This window comes from Macrotis lagotis, chromosome 3, assembly GCF_037893015.1.
Source record: "Macrotis lagotis isolate mMagLag1 chromosome 3, bilby.v1.9.chrom.fasta, whole genome shotgun sequence".
NCBI classification, from domain to species: domain Eukaryota; kingdom Metazoa; phylum Chordata; class Mammalia; order Peramelemorphia; family Peramelidae; genus Macrotis; species Macrotis lagotis.
In genome coordinates this window covers 71,932,275-71,953,123 of record NC_133660.1, presented here as the reverse complement: position 1 = coordinate 71,953,123, position 20,849 = coordinate 71,932,275, and the positions used below count along the sequence as shown (strand labels likewise).

The window sequence follows — 20,849 nt, the reverse complement described above, 5'->3', positions numbered from 1 at the left end:
CCTCAAATGTCCAAATTGCACTCAGCAAGTAGTTTACTCACTTGACAGGACCTGGTTCATTATCTCATTAATCTTAAAGACATCCCTGTAAAGCAGTTTAGAGAGCAAATGGTATCACCCTATTTTAACAGCTGGTATGTGCAGATGCTATATCTATTCTTTACACGGTTTCAGCAGTTTTCCTTTTTCTTTTTATGAGGGATAAGAAGTTGAAGAGTTTTGTTTATTAAAACTGTTTCTGTCTCATTTGGGTCAATACTTTAAAGTCTGACCTTGAAAACTATAGTTGTTAAAACTATTAGTTTGTTTCAGTTTTGTGGGATATTGCCTTATTTGGAGACAAGAGCTTGAAATCAGGTATGAAATGTTTTTCAAAGGTTTTGACTTTACCATTAGAATTGGGAAATACTCATCTTGAGGTAAGATTGAAAATTGGAATTTTTTTTTTTAGATTTTTGCAAGGCAAATGGGGTTAAGTGGCTTGGAATCTTTTAAACTCAATTGATATTCCTCAGTTTTTTTTATCTGTAAGGATGCTGAGCAGAATATAGATTCAAAAGTAGAAGAGACCTTAGGGATCTAGTGCAACTATCATTTTACAAATGAGGAAAGTGAGACATAGAGGAATAAAGAACTTATTCAAGATTCCATAAATAGTAGGTGGCAGAGTAGTATTCATTACATTTAGGCCCATTGACTCTAAACCCCATTCTCTCTATCCACTTCAATGAACACTAAGGTCCATTGCAGCTTTGTATCCTGTCAAGATAATAAATATTTTGTAGTGGTAAAAAGAGCTTAGTTCTGTGTTTGGAATCTTGAAAGATATGAATTTGAAGTTCACCTCTAGTCTTAACTATATGACCATGGGAAAATCACTGAAAATTGTCTGAACCTCTATTAAACAGAGATACACTTGTAGAGTGTATCTTTTGAGATGTCTACCACACATAGTGGTGTAGTTAATACATGTAAAATATCTTGTAATATTTTACCTCTCTCTCTCTCTCTCTCTGTATGTGTGTGTGTGTGTGTGTATATATATATATATATATATATATATATATATATATATATATATATACATACATATATGTGTATATACATACATATATGTCATCAGGTATTTTTTCTTCATTTGATGAAAATGTATATACTCTTGGAGGCAAAGAAGAATCTTGAGCTCTTTCAGTTTTTTCTGTTCTTCCTCTCCAATGCTTTTTTCATAAAGCAGCTTGTATATGTTCCCTAATATTTGGATAACTACTTATTGCCCATAAAGTCCTTTGCCTAGAATTCGAGACCCTCCACAGTCTATTACAATCCTCTTTTTTTTTCAACATGGCTTAATACTGTTTTCTTATATGCATCTTGTAATCCAGTTAACTAAATCAAACTACTCCCTGCCAATCAATATGAAATCCTTGTTTCTCATATAGCCACCCTTTCCCACTTTGCCTGTCATGTCTCCTGTCCCTACTTGAAAATTTACCCAAATGCTCTTCAAGCTTGTTTAGTAATAATCTTTTGGTTCTCAACACCAGTGGTTCAAAATCAGAAAAGAAATAAATTCTTGTAAATGACTTTAAAGAAGAGGCATAAAAAAAAAGATCTGATTTGTCAGCAAACCCTAAGGACTGGGAATTTCCATCTGACTTGTAACTGAAAACTTCCATCCATGTTGTCTTCCCCATTAGAATGAGCTCTTAGAGAGCAGGGATTGGCTTACTTTTCTATTTATTGTTGTCCAGTCATTGTTTCAGTTGTATTTGATTCTTTGTGATTCCATTTGGACTTTTCTTAGCACAAATACTGGAGTGGTTTCCTATTTCCCTTCTCCAACTTATTTGGCAGATAAAGAAACCAAGGTAAAGAGGGTGAAGTGATTTGCCCAGGGTCACACAGCTAGTAAGTGTCTGAAGCCATTTTTGAACTCAAGAAGGTGAATTTTCTTGACTCAAGGCCAAATACTTAATCCACTGTGCTACCTGGATGCCCCAGCAGTTAGCCCAGGGCTTTGCAATGATACTGATGATGATAATCATAGCAATAATTAATTAAGAGTTAAACAGCTATTTGCAGATCCTTTTACATGCTATCTTATTTGATTCTCACTACATCTACCTTTGCAAGGTAGATGCTTTTATCTCCAACTTTCAAATGAGGAAACAAAGAATGGATTAGGAAATGTCTGAGGGAGGATTAAGCAAGAGTCTTTCTTATTTCACCCCCAGCACTGCATACAATGTGTCAAATAGCTGTGCATATGATAACTTTTTAATAAATTTTCCTCCCTCCCTCCTTCCTTCCTCCCTCCCTCCTTTCCTTCCTTCCTTCCTTCCTTCCTTCCTTCCTTCCTTCCTTCCTTCCATTCCAACCTCTTTTTTTCCCTTCCTTTGTATCTTTTTTTTTTAGGTTTTTTTTGTAAGGCAAATGGTTAAACCCGTGCCCAAGGCCACACAGCTAGGTAATTATTAAGTGTCTGAGACTGGATTTGAACCCAGGTACTCATGATTCCAGGGCCGGTGCTTTATCTATTACGCCACCTAGCCACCCCTCCTTGTATCTTTTGAAGTAATTTCTTTCATAACTCTTTAATTTTCCTTTGGTTTTTGCAAGGCAATGGGGTTAAGTGGCTTGCCCAAGGTCACACAGCTAGGTAATTATTAAGTGTCTGAGGTCAGTTTTGAACTCAGGTCCTCCTGACTCCACTTCTGGTGCTCTGCCTACGATACCACCTAGCTGCCCCATTGCATAACTCTTAAGTGATTATCTCAAATTGATGTGTACTCTTCTATGGAATGTGCCATAAAGGCACCTTATGGCATTGGAAGCTATTATAGCAGGATACAAGCTCAGACAAATCTGATGAAGCTTGAGGGGTTGCAATCTCTGGCAAAGAAGTGATGAAATGACAAATCTTTGAAGTATTAAAGAGGGGGAGAATTATATATTAAAGTTAATTTTATATGTCTGATTTTATTAGACTCTTAAGTTCTCTGAGGACAGGGACTGTGTCTTATCTAAATTTTTTATCTATCCACATAAGACAAATTAAATACTTAAAAGATGTCTATTGAATTGAACAAATCATTGGATAGTATAGCTTGTTTGTTAACCCCTTTTTTAAAAAGTCCTGACGTGTGTATATTTGTTTTAGTTGTTACTAAGGCAGAATATATGTGTTGAATTTTAGTTTTCTCTGGAGTGTTGATTCCCAATCCAGTTTTTTGACTTCTCCCTCCCTCAAGGCACCCTTAATTGGCCCAAGGGATGCCTTATGTTACTGTTACTGTATTTCTGCCAGGTCTCAAGTTGTTTTTAAAGACAAGATGGATAGAATTTTGTTAAAATAGCGTTAAAAAGACTGAGAGAGCATTTGGAATTTTAATAAATGTAGGAACCACTATTTTAGAAGAGAAATTTGAGACTCCTGGGTTCTATTTTTTCTTTCATTTAGTAAAGAGAGACAACCAGTGGAGCTATTTCAATACCAATTCTCTTTATGGCCATGAGCATTGTGCAGCTGGCAAAATATAAAATTGGGGTTTCAATGTTAAATTTAAAACATGATGAAATACTCTTATTTCAGTCTGACTTCAAGTTCCTTTTTGGGATAATCCTCCCCCCCCCTTGTCTTCTTAAGGGGGAAAGGTCAGCTTGGGGTGGGATGGGGGAAGAATAGATTTGAGATCCTATGAGTTATTAGACCTGTATAAGTTCCTAGTAGAATTGTGAAAGGATTGTAAAGTGCTGCGTTACAAAGAACAAATTGTAATTAAATGTTCCTTGGTTGACCCAATTTATGCATTGATCCTCTTGACTACATTATTTAAACATGGTCTTTCAGAGGCTATAAATTGAACATCAGACAATGTTGGCATATTTCCAATATATACATACTGCCCATGTGGGGTCAAGTTTCAGAAGTAATAGAAAACAAAGGGAGTGTGTATTGAATACTGGTTGCCTCAGTTCTCGAGGATAATTCTGCAGCATAATTTTCAAAACACAAAGCATTGTGGTTATAATATTTATAGAATGTCACTTGAGTACTGTTAACTTTCATTGAGGTTAGCTGAAACACCAATTTTACTTATTACTTTCCTTATTTTAAGACTAAAATTAAAGATTTTATAAAGAAAATCTAAGACATGATTTTTCATTATAACTTAAGATAACAATTTAGAGTAGGTAAAACCTTAGAAACCATCTAGTCCCATTCTCCTCAGTTTGTAGAAGAGGAAAATATGATCAGATGGTTTACAATCAGTCACATACACAGATTTAAGGACAGAGCCTTGAGATGATCATGGAACCCAAATTAGCTGATAAGTTGAGAATGAGGAATCAGCCAGGAGAAAGTCCAGGATAAAACTCTGTGATATACCCATAATTTGTGTGTGTGTGTGTGTGTGTGTGTGTGTGTGTGTGTGTGTGTGTGTGTGTTATGGAAAATGACCCAGTAACAAAGACTGAGAAAGAGCTGTAAGGCTCAAAAGAAATGGGAGGAGAAATGATCAGGAGAAGATGGTCAGCAATATCAGATGCATCAGAGAGGTCAAGAAGTTTGAGGATTGGGAAGAGGCCATCGAATTTCGCAATTAAGCAAGAATTGGTAACTTTGAAGAGAGTGGTGAGATCTGAAGACAGGCTCCAGGGGTGAGAGAAGTGAAAGGGAAAGGAAGTGGAGAATATGGGCATTCATATTTTTCTCCCTAGGAACTGAGCATTAAAAAGGAAAGGTAAAGTAGAAGATTGAGGTGCTTAGAAGGAGAGATGGGATAATTTTGGGAGCAGTCTGTCAAAGTATGTAGGACCCCAGGACCCTGTTGAGAAATTGGCATTGAAAAGAGCCACCTCTTTATCAGAGGTTGGAAGAAAGAAGAGAGAATACAGGGTTTCAAGATAAAGAACTCAGGTGATCAAGATCTATTTTCTCTATTAATCAATCAGTAAACATTTATGAAGCACCTCCTTTGTGCAAATCACTCTGTTAAGTGCTAGAAAGCAAAATATGAGATGAAATCTTCTGGAAATGTATAGGATATTGTGGGAAGTTTGAGGAAAGAAGACAAGGTTTGGAATGGTTGCTTTGGTAGAGAATGTGATAGAGAATCAAGTGGAAAAGAATTGTTTTGTAACAATGTCAACCCAGTTAAAATTAGATAATATAAATTTTTAGTGAATTCATTTAGCATGCCTGGTTCAATGACTTCCTTCAACTCTGTTTAGCAACATGAGAGAAAAATAGAAGGGGTGGATGGTGGGAGTATTTCAAAGATAAAGCTGAATATGATTTGAGTAGCAATGGGACAAGGGGTATGGGATGTACAATGCTTGTTGTTCAGTTGTGTCTGACTCTTTGTGCCTCCATTTAGGGTTTTCTTGGCAAAGGAAACTGAGGCAAACAGGGTCAAAATGACTTGCCCAGAATAGGTGTCTGAAGTCAGATTTGAATTCAGGAAGATGAGTCTTCCTGACTTTAGGTCTGTCACTGTATTCACTGTACCACCTAGCTGCCCTGAAATACTAGGAACAAGTTAACTTAGGGTCAAGTTGAGGAAAGGAAAGAAAGAAAAAAGCTAAAACAAGGTAAGGTCATGGAGAGTTCTAAGGGTTGGAGGGCATTGGAAGTCATGATGAGAATGATGAATGAAGCACAGGAAGAAATTGAATGTGATAAAAGGTTATGGTCAAAAGAAAAAAATTTTAGAATCCTGGAAATAGAATATTTATGGGTCAGGAAGATCAAAGGTGTGACTATCCTTATGTGTGACACTATAGTGAAAGTAAGGAATAGGTCATAGGAATTGAGGATATATTAGGGATATCATGAAAAGGTAAATTAGTTTAAACATGGTCATTTTTTTAACCCATATTGATGACATCCAGCCTTCCAGATAGAGGGAATGATAAGCACTATTTCACCTTCTTAATGTTGCTTCCATGGGGAGCTCTGATAATTTATTCCTATGTTTAAACTCCACATTCATAAGAATTCTTAGAATAGTGAATTCCCATGAGACATGTGATGTTTGCACTTTATGCAATGTGTTACTACTCCTGTAGTAAAGACAACATTCAAATCATTTTGCCTTATAATAGAGTAACCTTCTTGGGCCACCACATCTTAATGAAACAAAAATCCTGCCTTCATAATAATGTAACTTCTTTGAATCTTTACCTTTAATAAAGTCTTCCTAGATACATTCAGCAAATGTATCCAATCAGTGGAGATGCAGGACAACATTGTTTTAAGTTTTTTCAAAGGTATCCTTGAGAGCCCTCTTTTGTAATTCCTGTGTGAATTGTGCAAAATATTTCATAAATTGTAAGTGCTACTTACTAAGATTCTTGTAGCATGAGGTATTCAAGAGTCTAGCCAAGTGGTTCTGCTGATCTACCCCAAATCCTCCACTTTTGCGACATGGTTCTTGTTAGAACTTAGCCTCAACTAAATTATTTATTTTCTGTTACTTTGATATGAATTTAAATTGACTTTAGGATTTGACTATTCAGAATTGAAGAATTGTCTAGAAAGTATAGGTACTCTTTGTTCAGCTGCAGGATAGACTACATTTTTAAGATCATTCATAGGGATACTTTGTAAAGACTCATTCCTGTGCAAAATAGCAACTCTTTTCTTTAGCCTTCAGTTTTGGACTTTGAATAATCATACTTATTCTCCATCTGGATAATTTAAAAAATTTTATATGCATTGACTTTATAATTAAATGAAAAAAAAAGTGCAGAATGCTTACCACTTTTATTTGTTTGTATCTGTTCATTTATTCATTTGTTTGTTTGTCTGTTTACTTATTTATTCATTCATTCATTTATTTATTTATTTTTAGGCTTTTGCAAGGCAAATGGAGTTCAGTGGCTTACCCAAGGCCACACAGCTAGGTATTTATTAAGTGTTAGAGTATTTGAGACCAGATTTGAACCCAGGTACTCCTGACTCCAGGGCCAGTGATTTATCCACTGGCCACCTAGCCACCCATGCTTACCACTTTAAAGAAGATTCTCTTTTCTTTAATATGAGGGAAAATTATAATGAGATTGACCAGGTTAAGAAGTGTGTCTCAGTAATACAATGGCTTGCATTCTGGAAAGTCACTCGTGTGCAAAGAACACTAATCTAGACCTGAAAGGAAGAAAGGCTTTCCATCTTAAATTCGGTTTAGTGATGAGTTTTGATCTATCTCTTTTTTGTGCCCTTTGAATCCAGGCTGGGTTTGCCCACCCTAAAATGAGCATTAAGGCATGTCATATTCTCCAAACCAGTTTGTCTTTTGGAAGGTCTTCTGGACTAAGTACTCCCCACTCCCCACTCAATGGGAACATTCTAGATTCTCTTGAATCCACCTTGGTTTTGTTTACTTGCTACACTTCACATAGACATGGAGTAGGTCTACAGTAAGACTGAAAAGTATGAAACAATACTGTAAGCAAATTAGAAGATCAAGGACTAATTTACCTGTCAAATTTATGGAAAGGGAAGCAGTTTTTGACTAGGGAAGTGATGGAGAACATCACTAAAAACAAACTAGATGATTTCGATTACATTAAATTAAAAAGTTTTTGCATATACAAAACCATTGTAACCAAGATCAAAAGAAATGTAGTAAACTGGGAAACAATCTTTACAACTAATTTTTCTGACAAAGGACTCATTTCTAAAATATACAGAGAATTGAGTCATATTTTTAAAACAAAAAGCCATTCCACAATTGACAAATGGTCAAAAGATATGCAAAGGCAATTTACATATGAGGAGATCAAAGCAATCCATAGTCATATGAAATATTGCTCTAAATCATTACTTATTAGAGAAATGCAAATTAAAGCTACTCTGAGGTACCACCTCACAACTCTCAGACTGGCTAATATGACCAGAAAGGATAATGATCATTGTTGGAAGGGTTGTGGGAAATATGGGACACTAACATTGTTGGTGGAGCTATGAACTCATCCAGCCTTTCTGGAGAGAAATTTGGAACTATGCCCAAAGGGCAACAAATATGTGCATACCCTTTGACCCAGCAATACCACTACTAGGTCTATATAGACCCTGAAAAGATGATGAAAAAGGGTAAAAACATCACTTGTACAAAAATATTCATAGCAGCCCTGTTTGTGGTGGCAAAGAATTGGAAATCAAGTAAATGTCCTTCAATTGGAGAATGGCTTAGCAAACTGTGATATGTCATGTGGTATGTCATGGAACACTATTATTCTATTAGAAACCAGGAGGGATGGGAGTTCAGGGAAGCCTGGAGAGATTTGCATGAACTGATGCTGAGTGAGATGAGCAGAACCAGAAAAACACTGCACACCCTAACAGCAACATGGGGGTGATGTTCAATCTTGATGGACTCACTCATTCCATCAGTACAACAATCGGGAACAATTTTGGGCTGTTTGCAATGGAGAATACCATCTGTATCCAGATAAAGAACCATGGAGTTTGAACAAAGTCCAAGGACTATTTCCTTTAATTTAGAAAAAAAACTGATATCTTATTGTCTGATCTTGTTATCTCTTATACTTTATGTTTCTTCCTTAAGGATATGATTTCTCTCTCATCACACTTGATTTGGATTAATGTACAACATGGAAACAAAAAAAAATAAAAAACATAAAGATCATGTACTGAAAAAAAAAAAGATTGAAAAGCATGCCTCTGGGATATAGCACTGGTCCTGGCGTCAGGAGAACCTGAGTTCAAAACAGGCCTCAGACACTTAATAATTGCTTAACTGTGTGACCTTGGACAAGTCACTTAATCCCATTGCTTTAAATAAATTTTTTTTAAAAATAAAAAGCCTGCCTCTGTTATTTTTTTTTTTTTTTTAGTTTTTTGCAAGGGGTTAAGTGGCTTGCCCAAGGCCACACAGTTAGGTAATTATTAAGTGTTTGAGACTGGATTTGAACCCAGGTACTCCTGACTCCAGGGCCGGTGCTTTATCCACTGTACCACCTAGCCACCGCCCCCCCCCCCCCCACCTCTGTTATTGTGAAGGCACCCAGTCTTTAGAGAAATCTAGGAAGCACAGTTAATAAACTGCTGGGTTTGCAGTCAAGAATATTTGCATTCAAAACCAGTCTCAGATACTTGTGACCATGGACAACTCACTTAAATTCTGCCTGCCAGAAGAGGACCTCTTTGAGATGTAGACAATAATAGCATCTGCTTTCCAGGGTTGTTGGGAGGATCAAATCAGATATTTGTTAAATGGTCAGCTAGTTCCTAGAACAAAGTAGATATTTAATAAATATATGTTTGCTTCTTTCCTTCCTTCCTTCCTCCCCCTTCCCTCCCTCTCTCACCAGGGACTAATGTCTCCTTAGGACCTTGGGGGATATGGAACATGACAGGTTAATTAGAGTATCATGAGTAGATAAAATACTCTTCTTTAGTTCTTTATTAGAATTGTACAAATATTATTTTTACATTATAATTTTCCCATTGGATTCCTTAGGATAAGACTTAATGAAAAGTCAAGCTGTCTTCATTATGAGCCCTGACCACCAACACTTAAAGTGTCTCAGATAATAAATTTAATAAAATATGAAATAAAATGAGTTTCCTGAAAATTATGATTTTTTATATTATTTTAAAATTCAATGGCAAAAAGAGTTATGTCATGGTATATATTTAGTAATATCATGGTAATATCTACTAATAGTCAAACAAGAAGCATTTATTAAACCCCGTGCTAACTGTACTAACTGCTAAAGAAAGAGAGATGACAGTCCCTGTCTGTGAGAAGGAAAAAGTTCAGTGTATATGTGGGGGATGGGGGGAGGACAACTTGGAAATAACTATGAACAAATAATATATTTACAGAATAAATGGAACAGCATGTCAAGAGAAGACACCAAGATTAAGAATCACTGGGAAAGGCTTTTTTTCCCAAAATGTCAGAAGGGAAAATAAACATATGTGAATTGAAAGCTATAGTAGACTGCGATTTATAGGATGAACTTCTGGCATTGTCAGCATTAAGTGTTTACCTCTGATTCATAATCTTAAATTTTAAAATGTTCCTGTGCTTTCTATGATTTCTTTCTTTTTTTTTTCTTTTTTTTTTTTAGTTTTTGCAAGGCAATGGGGTTAAGTGGCTTGCCCAAGGCCACACGGCTAGGTAATTATTAAGTGTCTGAGGCCGAATTTGAACTCAGGTACTCCTGACTCCAAGGCCAGTGCTCTATCCACTATGCCACCTAGCTGCCCCCTACGCCACCTAACCTAACCGCCCCGATTTCTTTCTATATTGTGTGTGTGTGTGTGTGTGTGTGTGTGTGTGTGTGTGTGTGTGTGTGTGTGTAAGGGGGATGGGGTAGGAATTAAAGTATGGTTATCTAGAGTTAAATAATTTCTAGTTGAATTTGTAGGTATTAACCAAAGAGTGTTTGCCTAAGAGACTATATCTTTGCTTCTTGGCAGAGGTTTATAGGCCCATCCAATGCCTTCTACTGTGGTTTGTTAAGGTCTAGCCTCTTATAATAGCAAGGTATATTTGTGTCAGCTCAATATATTTCTAGAAGCCAGTTTGGTTCTAAGAGCAGCAACCAGGATCTCTCTTAGTCCATAAATCTCTAGATGAGAGATTCTTAACCTTCTTTTGCAGTCTTGGACTCCATTTGGTTAATCCAGAGAAGTCCACGACCCCTTCTTTAGAACAATGGTTTTAAATGAAACAGCAAAATTAAAAAAAAAATTAAAGTCATAGCTCTCAAGTTAAGAAGCTCTGCTCTAAAAGACTAGCCTGGTTGAGGATTTATGCTTCTAACCCTCTGGCCATTTGCATAAAGCTCATTTCTAATATTTTAGTCCTTGGACAGTTCCCAAAACTCTAATGAATTAATTTAGACTTTTTTTCCCAAATTTTCCTTTATCCTTGACCTTTGCAACCTTCTTAAAGTAAAAATCATGTTTGATTTGATTTATAGAAGAGTTACTCTGAAGATGGGGCATGGTAGAAGAGGAGTTTGTCCCCCCAGATTCTGATCATTTCCTTGCTTTAGGGCCTATTTCACCAGTTCTCCATTCCAAATTGACATGGTGCCACACCATTCTTTTTTCCTCCTCCTCTCTCTTGGGTCACTCTATGTTCTCCTTCTGAACTTTGTAGAGTTGTAGCAACTTTATTTTTTTCTTCTCTTACTGCATGGTTTATTCACTCTGGATCTCTCCCCATTTTGGGTCAGGTTGTTAAGCGATATTTCTCTGACCTTGTTACTTTGGGAACTGTAGAATTGTTTTGATTTTTAGTACCAAGAAAAGTGTCTAAACCCTCTATGGTAGCCAGGGAAACACTGGAATAATTTTCATATATTCTTTTTGTCTATTTTATATTTTATATCTATCTAGTATAAAAGTTCAAAACACACCATTTAGGGACCGATTATCTCTCCAGACTCTCTCTTGGTAATGTCTTTAGTTCCCACGTGTTTAATTATCAACTCAATGCAGATGATTTATATATACATAAACACACATACATACATCTGTATGCATCTATGTAATCATCTATGTATAAATGAATGAGTTTTCTATATATAACATGTATTTATACTGGTAAACACTTATGTGTGTTTTGTATATCTACCTTATCCATTTAGTATCTATTTCTAGTCCATCTTATCTAGATATCAAATAAGAATATCGATGAAGCTAGTAGCTCAGAAATTGGCAGATAGTAAATACTATAAATTTTTTTGTTATTATCTCTTGATAACATATTTTCATTTATGTACTGAACACTTGAAACTGGATGACCAAGAGACCTCTTAAGCTCAATATGTTCAAGACTGAGTTCATTTTCTTTTCCTCAACCTTCTTTTCTTTATTTCTGGTTGTCAGAAGATCCGCCATCCTTTCAGACTTTGGGATTTGTAACCTTGGAATCATCTTCCACTTCTTACTCTCTGTCACCCCACATATCTTATTAGCTGCCAAATCTTGCCCTTTTTCCTTTCCTGATTTCTTTCATAGCCAATTCCTTTCTATGTAAACAACAGCCACCATATCTCAGGTCCTCATCACCTTTCACCTGGATTATTGCCCTGGTCTTCTATTTAGTCTCCCTGCCTCAACTGAATCTCTCCCATTACAATCCATCCCATACATTTTTGTCAAAGTCATTTTCCTTAATTGCAAATCTGACCACATGATTTCCCTACTCAACTCTAGTGGCTTCCTGTTGTCTTGGGGAATAAAATATAAACTCTTGTTTTTGGCTTTTAAAACCTTACACAATCTGGCCCCACCCTATCCTTTCCAGCCATATTGGGCATCTTTTCCTCCTATATTCTGCCTTCTGGCCAAATTGGCCTTTTTTCTATTCCTCACACAAGACACTCCATCTGTCTCTGTCTTGACAATGACTGTTCTCTATCCCTGAAATTCTCTTTTCTCTCTTCCTCTGTTTCACAGAACCTTCATCTCTTCCTTGAAGATGTAGCTCAGGCACCATCTTCTTCCTGAAGTGTTTCCTGATCCTACCAATTGCTAGTGTCCTTCCTCCTAAACTCTGTGTGTGTGTGTGTGTGTGTGTGTGTGTGTGTGTGTGTACACAAACATAAATGGGGTCACTTTATAATATGTGTATGCAAATTTATGTACAGATATATTAATATATTCACACATATTCTTCTATATTTATATATATACCCTATATATACATATTAAATATATACGTATATACTTATATATATTTGACATGCACCCCTTTGATCTTTACCATCCATCCATCTGTTCATACCTACACATATGGATATTTTTTATATGTGTGTTTGTTTTCTCCTCATTAGAAAGTGAGCTTCTTGTAGGTGAGGATTGTTCATGGACTTGTATTCTCTGTACTATCATAGTACTTGAAACATATTAGGCACTGAGAGAGTGAGACTAGTGACTCACTTAAATTCAATTCACATGCTGGGCATCATGTTGTTCTTTGAGAACGAAGGACAAAAAAAAAAGCCAACAGTTACAAAATACTATCTGAATAGTTATCCAACTTTTGTTTAAAGAGTTAAAAAGAGGAGGAATTCCCCATCTCTCAAGACAATCCATTCCATTTTTTATTTTAATCTTAGTAAGACATTACTAATTCATTTGGTTTGTGTTTTTATTATTTTACTCTTGTCTTCTATGAACTCGTGTTAAGTTTTACTTTGTACTTAGAACAGGGTTAGAGAATGTCTGGTCTGCAAAATCATTTGGTCTGGTGCTGCCACAGCAACCTCAGGTGGGACTCAAAGTTCAATAAATCTAGGAACTTTTTAGGATTGAATTAATTAAATGCTTGATGAAATATAGGAGGCTAATTTTTGAGTTTTGGCCCTTGGCAGAGAAAAGATTTCCCACTTCTGACCTAGAATCATAATATTTTGGAGCTTGAAGAGGCATTTGGGATAAGCTGATTAAATTCAGTTCAGCAAACATATTTTAAATGCCTTTTATATTTGAGACATTATAATAGACAGTAGGCATCAAAAGATAAAGTGGCCTCTTGCTTTCTTCAAATGGAAGCTTTGTTCCAGTGGGAAGAGAGCTCATTTTATTGATGAGAGAGATGAGATTAAGGAGCTGTGTGTGACTTTGCTAAAATCACATAGCTACTTAATGGCAGTGCAGGAATTAAAACTAGGGTCTTTTCATTTTTAGTTCAGTATACTTTTCTCTCCAGTGTGTTCTAACTGGATACCTTATACATTGAATTTAATTTAATTTTTTCAATTATATGCTAAGTAGTTTACAGCATTTTTAAGTTTATGATTTCCACAATTTTCCTATCACCCTCCTTCCCTCTCACCTCCCCATGGTGGCAAAAATTGTATATGTACATTTGTATTAACATTTAAATACTATTCATGTTGTGAAAGAGGAATTAGAACTAAGAAGAAAAAATCATGAGAAAGAAAAAAAGCACGAGAACTTTTAAAAAGTCAACATAGTATACTTTGCTCTGCATGTAGATTTCTCATTTTTTCTCTGAATGTGGATGGCATTTTCCATAAGAGATCTCTCAGGATTGTACTTAATTACTGAACCACCTAGTTGATCATCTCACCGTGATGTTGTTAATGTGTATAATGTTCTCTTGGTTCTGCTACTTCACTTAGCATCAGTTTGTCCAAATCTTTCCATGCTTTTCTAATGTCATGATTTCTTACAGAACAATAGTATTCCATAACATTTTATATACCATAACTTGTTCAGCCATTCCCCAATTGATGAACATCTCCTAAATTTCCAATTCTTTGCCACTACAAAGAGAAGAACTGCTATAAATATTTTTTCATATATGGGACTTCTCCCATTTTTTATCTCTTTGGAATATAGACTAGTAGTGCTATTGTTGAATCAAAGGATACATCATCTACATTTAAATGAATCACAACTGTAGTTCATTTAAGTCACTTGAAACTCTACTCATCCATAGTAGAATGTTGACAAGATCATTAAATCTTTTAGATTTTAACCCAATAAAAATGTTTCCAGGATCTTGGTTTATATACATTGGTTTGCTGTAAATTTTTCTACTTTCTGTTAATTATTAATCCGGTTTCTTCAAAGATCTGTGATTCATCAGTGTCTGTTTTCTATTCACACTTGAGTAGATCTTCCTGAATTTCTGTGGTCTTAAAAAAAATCACTTGGCAACCATGTACTTGGAGATGTATCTCTCTAGGCAACTAGGCTGGTCCTCTATCTTAATGCAGGTTTAACATTTAGGAGGATTAGGATACCAGTAATTTAGTACAAGGAACCACTATGTGGACAATAATACAGTAGTATTCAGGGAACATTTTATAATAAAGAACAGGGAGAATGGAAACAGAGAAGGTCTTAGGTAGAATTGGGTATACCAATTAAGTCTGGTGGGCCTTTTTATGGTGCTCTTACATGAGGTGAACCATTGATTGGGGAAGGGGAGCAAGGAGATTTGTCCTGGGGACTAATTCATACAATTGACTGTGGGGGTCAGTATGGAGGAACAATCCTGGGAAGTTGACTTACTAATTAGTATTCAAATTCCTCACAACTATTACTTCTAGTCATATTCTGATAGGGTGACCCTAGTTTTGAACTTTATCTAAGTCTTTTTAGTTAAGCAAAGGAGATTGCTAGGATCTTTATATACTCCTATGAGCTTCTATATCCTGTGGTTGGGACTTTTAAATTTGAATAGGTCCTCTAGAACTTATGATCCTTCACTGGCTTTACAAACCCAAAGATACCAGACACCAGAGTTACTCATGGTAACATTCAGAGTGTTTAGGGCATTTCATCTTGCAAAATATTTTTAAATGGGTTAGACAGTGGGAAAGAACAGCAGATTCAAAGTCAGAGGATATGAATTGGAATCCAAGGTCTGCTCATTTCTACCCGTATGTTTTGGGGCAAGTCGGTTAACCTGTCTAGGCCTCAATTCTTTATCTATAAAATGAGGGAAAGGACTTGGACTAGATGACCCCAAAAGACCCTTCCCACTTGAAGTCTGTGGTCTTCTGAAATAATATATTTGGTGCTACCATTGTTATTAGGCAATCTGATGACATTATCATTTTGTCTTAGAGATCCATACTCTGTAACAATATTTTACCAGTTCTTATGGTGAGGAAACAATACCTCACTGACCTCCCTTTGTTATTCCCTGAGTCCTTTGTGTCTCAGTTCCCAAGGAACAGTACAACATTTAATGAAAAAACCTTTGGGACCATTTTAATTGGTTGTTGTCATAATAGTGTTTTCCCTTAGCAGTAAATTGGGTTATAGGCTGTATTCACTTGGAAGTGGTTTTCCAATTCAGACTTGTGTCGATTGGCATTCAGATGAGCTTTGTACTCCTCAATATCTAGAGTTGGAAGCAGCTTTTAAGTAGAATTGGCACTGTGCCACCTAACTGTCCTATCATTACACATCCTTTCTCAAACTCCTAGGAAGTCACTCATCACTCTTGAGAGTCAGTCAATACATGTTTATTAAACTCCCTCTATGAGTCAAGCCCTATGTATGCTAAGCTCTGGATACAAAGACCAAAAATAAAAACAAGTTAAATTTTGGTGGAGAGAGGGCTAGACTGTGGAATGACACAGAATGCCAGCCTTCTGCACTTTAGTAGTTAATCTTTCAGATTTGCTGTATCTCCCCCCTTCCCCCCACATCCCTTTCCCGTTGCATTACACCCCCCCAAAAAAAAATCTGTCATCTTGTGGCTGCCAATCTGTCTTGATAAGACTTTCCAAACAAAGAGTCTGTAAAATCAGCCTATACTTTTGAAACTTTTCACACTTGGTTTGGCTTTCTAGAGCTTGTGCTTTGCAGATACTCCTTTGAGAAATGCAGGATTACCTCCATGAGGTGGTAGAAGATTTTAGAAAGACACTGAGAAAGGAGCCATACCTTATTAAAATATTATTTTTTCAAATAGTTTCAAGTGATTATTAAGTTGTCTTTTGCGGTGAAATAATTTTTGTAATTTCTGTATTGATATCAATCGGTTGTGGCAAGAATCAAAACAAATAAATGAAAAATGGTCATAGAACCCTTGATTTTAGTCTGCTTAGACACTCCTCTTACCAGCTCAGAAAATAATTTGTGTAACTCAAAACTATGCTTATTGTCAGCATACTTTTTGTAAGCAGAATTCCAGATGATATGTTTCATCTTAGCTGTCTTACAAAGATCATAATCATTACTAAGTTTGCATAAATTTATTGTATAATTGCTGCGTGTGTGTGTGTGTGTGTGTGTGTGTGTGTGTGTGACAACCAAGACCCAATAGGTCTGACATCTGAATATCAATCTAAGGACCTAGAACTATTTTTGTTTGTCTTTTGTGTGAGCATTTTAAAACAATTTTAAATTGCATTTGAAAAAATTGTCATGCCTTCAGAAAAAAAGAAAATCAAAATAACATCCTTGTAACAGATAAGTATAATCAAGCAAAACAAATTCCCATTTTGACCACATCCAAAAATAAATGAATGATTCTATGTGTTGAAAGTTTAAAATCTATTTGCATATATGATACATATACACCTATAAAATGTATATATCTACAGATGTGCAGGTGTATGTCTGTATCTATCTATCTATCTATCTATCTATCTATCTATGCAGATAGTTTTAAAACTCTCAATATGTGGAAACATACATCCCCTGCTCTGATCTAATCCATCATTTCCAATTTCTATTTTGCTAGCTAGCCCTAGATATATTCTCATTCTTTTACTCTCTTCCCTCTCTGCCAGCTATTCCCACTATGCCTCTGTCATTCTGGATTGCTTGCTCTCCTTTGCAGTTCTCTATAACTCTTTGCTTGTTGCTAAGGGAAGGTTTTAGTCTTTTTTTTCCAGATCCCTGCAATTCTGTGTTCAGTCACTATCAAAGCATCTGTCTGGATAATAAATCTTGCCTAAGCCCTGATAGTCTCTTCAATATGACCCTGGCTTTTATGCATCCATGTCTCAACTTTTATGTGCCTCAGTTCCCACATATGTGAAATGGGAATCACTTGAAAATATAAACCACTTTATAGACTTTAAAGTTCTTTATAATGCTATTTGTTGCTGTTGATTAGTTGACTGACATTCTGGTGTTCATTCTGGCATTCCTGACCTACCTCTTCTCCCTCCTTTAGTCATCTACTTTCATGTTTATCCGTGCTGTTCTTTGCCTCTTTGATTCGACTTGCCCACCTGCTTTCCCTTGTCTCCAGTCCTCATTTTGTATAGTTATGTAATAGCTTCTCCTTTTCCAATTTCTTTGTCATTGTATTTTTCTTTTTTTCTCTCACATATTTGCTAGAATTTTCATAGCAGTTCTTTATTTCTCCTTTAATATTGCCATTTTTACTGGATTCCTAACTTTGGCTTTATACACCACATTTAAGCCCTGATTTGCACTCCCTCCTCCACCTGCATTCCCACCCCCCCATACTATGAACAGAGAAGCCCATCTCTTTGTCATTGTGACTTAATATTTTATACCCACGGTCACCCCCCTTTCTACTAAGAGGAGAAAAAGGTACTAATGGATAGAGATTTAGATTCAGAAGGGAGCTTTGAGCTAATATCTCTTCTTTTACAGATGAAAAAACTGAGTCCCAAGAGGGGACTAAGGTCATATAAGGTAGCAAGTAATAGAATTGTCATTCAGATTCAGGGTCCCTTGCTCCACGTTTCTTTCTCCACTGTATCTATTTCCCCTTTTGCTATCTGTTTTCTGGGTAGGATTAATTATATCACAGCTTTTAATCTAAACTTTTGTGTTCATTTCATTTGATTAGTAAGTTCTTAAGAACTCTCTTAAAAGTGAATAGGGATGTGACTGTGGGTTCTTGAAGCCTTTGCTGATACAGCACAAGTCCTGGAAGGCTCTACCAGTCTGTTTTGTGAAAGATCATTCTAACTAAAGATGAAGAAGCCTGGCCACCTAGCCTCAGCAACCTGTGAAACAAAAGTGGTCAGTCTGAGGAGGTTCTAAAAACCACATTTTTAACACTATTAAACACTATTAAATTTGAATTTGACAGCTAAATGTAAGATCTTTGTCCACTGACAACAAATAGACATATTGCCATTGGTAATTATATTCATATTTACACTCTTGCTATATAAGATCTTGATATTGGGAAAGATTGAAGGTGAAAGGAAGAGGAGACCATAGAAGATGAGATGGATAATGCCATGAAGCAAAAAGTAGGAACTTGGACAGCCTTAGAAAAATAATGGAAGATAGAAGGACCTAGTGATACATAGGGTCCATGGGATCACAAAGACTTGGATGCGGCTGAATGACTGAACAAAAGCAACAAACTACTTTTATCTTTATCTAGGATGATGGTTTTAGATGGACAGTGAACTGGGTCTCTGGTTGAGAAAGAGGCATGTTAGATTGCTTTAGAAAATTTGCAAAGCACTTTTACTAATCTCAAATGTTTACTGACCCCAAAAGTCTATCTTTTCAATACAACTATTTTTTGGTTGAATGACTGTGATACTTAAAACACTAATTCCTAGAGAAAAATAAAGATGGGCATCACACAGAGGCAATTCAAAACTCTAAAGAACAGGTGTAAAGAATGTCCTTTTTGTTGTTGTTGCTGTTTTTATTTTTGCAAGACACTGGAGTTAAGTGATTTGCCCAAGGCCATACAGCTAAGTAAGTATTAAGCATCTGTCACATTTGAACTCTGATCCTCCTGATTCCAGAGCCAGGGTTCAATAACTGTACCACCTAGCTGCCTCCCCCCTTTTTTAAACATTATGACTCCCTGTAGTTTTTTGTTTTTCCTCCCTTACCCCATTGATATATTGAATATATAGGATAGGAATAAATAGTATAAATTGTTTGCAGATAGGTCCAGATCATTTATCAAATAAGATCTTTCAAAAGATAATTTTTTTTTTTTGCAGTAAAGTATTCTCAAAAGATGTGGACTGATCGCAGTAAATGTGAGACATAGCTGGTGAAAAACCAGAATTCTGCCCAGGAATCCATGGAATTTTTTTTAAAAATCCACCTGTTAGAGGAATAATAATAATGACAGTAGTTAACACTGATAGACAACTTTGTGTTTGGGAACCACCTCATATCTTATTTAATCCTTTATCTTATTTATCTTTATTTAATCTTTAATTAATCCTCTCACAACATCCCAGGGCTATAGATGCATTTATTCTCGTTTTTTTTTATAAATAAGGGAAACTGTTCCTCAGAGAGGCGTTAAGTGACTTATGAAAATGTCAAACAACTTATGAGAGTTTGAGACAGAACTCAAGCTTAGGAGGATTCCCTGACTCTAAGACCCAACAATCTGGAAGAACTGGATGAGAATAAAATTCATTGAAGACTTTATCACAGACAATACATTTGAGTAGAAATTCTTAAAGTGAAGGGTAAGGGAAAAGAATTTATTAAAGCTTATGCTAAGTGTTTTTACAAATATCCTATTTGGCTTTTGGGAGAATTTAGGCAAAAATCACTAGGATGAGGATGGACCATGTATATGTATAACATATGGATGAAATAATGGATTCATTGAAATCTACAAAAGGGTTTTTGGGGGGAGAATCCTATTTGTGGGTTGAACATCATTAGTGCTCTTCCTCTAATACTTACTTCAAGTAGTTTTAATGTAAACAAAATCATAATTTTATTTTGAGACAGTTTGGGGAATTTCAATGATACTACATGTATAATTAGGATGTTTCCAAACAAGAAATGGGAATCAGGATCTCTGTGGTTCATGTCATCCAGTATATTTTAGTGAAAGTTGTTAGTGAGGTGGGAGTTAAATATCTTTGTTCTCATATTTTGTTTGTTTCTTTCCCCCCCTTCAATGATGATGCATGATATTAAGTATGAGTTATAATGTTTGATAGTTAATGTACATAGAATAAAACTCAGAGAATATTTTGGATTATTAAACTGCCTGACAATGTTTCATTAGACCTATCATTTGGTACCATACATGATTGAGACAATCAACAAAATTCTTTTTTAGAGGAAATACTTAATGTATATAGAAAGCCACATTTAACCAAGTTAAAATGGTTGCTGTTTTCAGTTTGCAAGATAAGAAAAATTAAAAAAAAATACCCTGGAGTCAGAATTTTGGAATGTATCTAAGATATTTAAAAAAAACCAAATCTGGCAAATAAATGTATGTCTTATATTAATGGGAAACCCCAGAGTTTGTGAAGGTAAAAAGAATTTCAATTATAAGAGTACAAATAAGTTCTTAAATCCCTAAAGGTTCAATCAATCAAGCAAGCAACATATATTAAGTACAGTCAATTCTTATTACCTGCGGATTCCAACA

General features: G+C 35.7%; 1 protein-coding gene across 2 annotated transcripts in view; it reads left to right on the top strand.

Annotated features, from left to right (window-relative positions):
* WWC2 (WW and C2 domain containing 2) overlaps positions 1-20,849 on the top strand; it is a 252,848-nt gene that overhangs the window by 113,766 nt on the left and 118,233 nt on the right. The gene's annotated exons all lie outside the window — the stretch shown is intronic.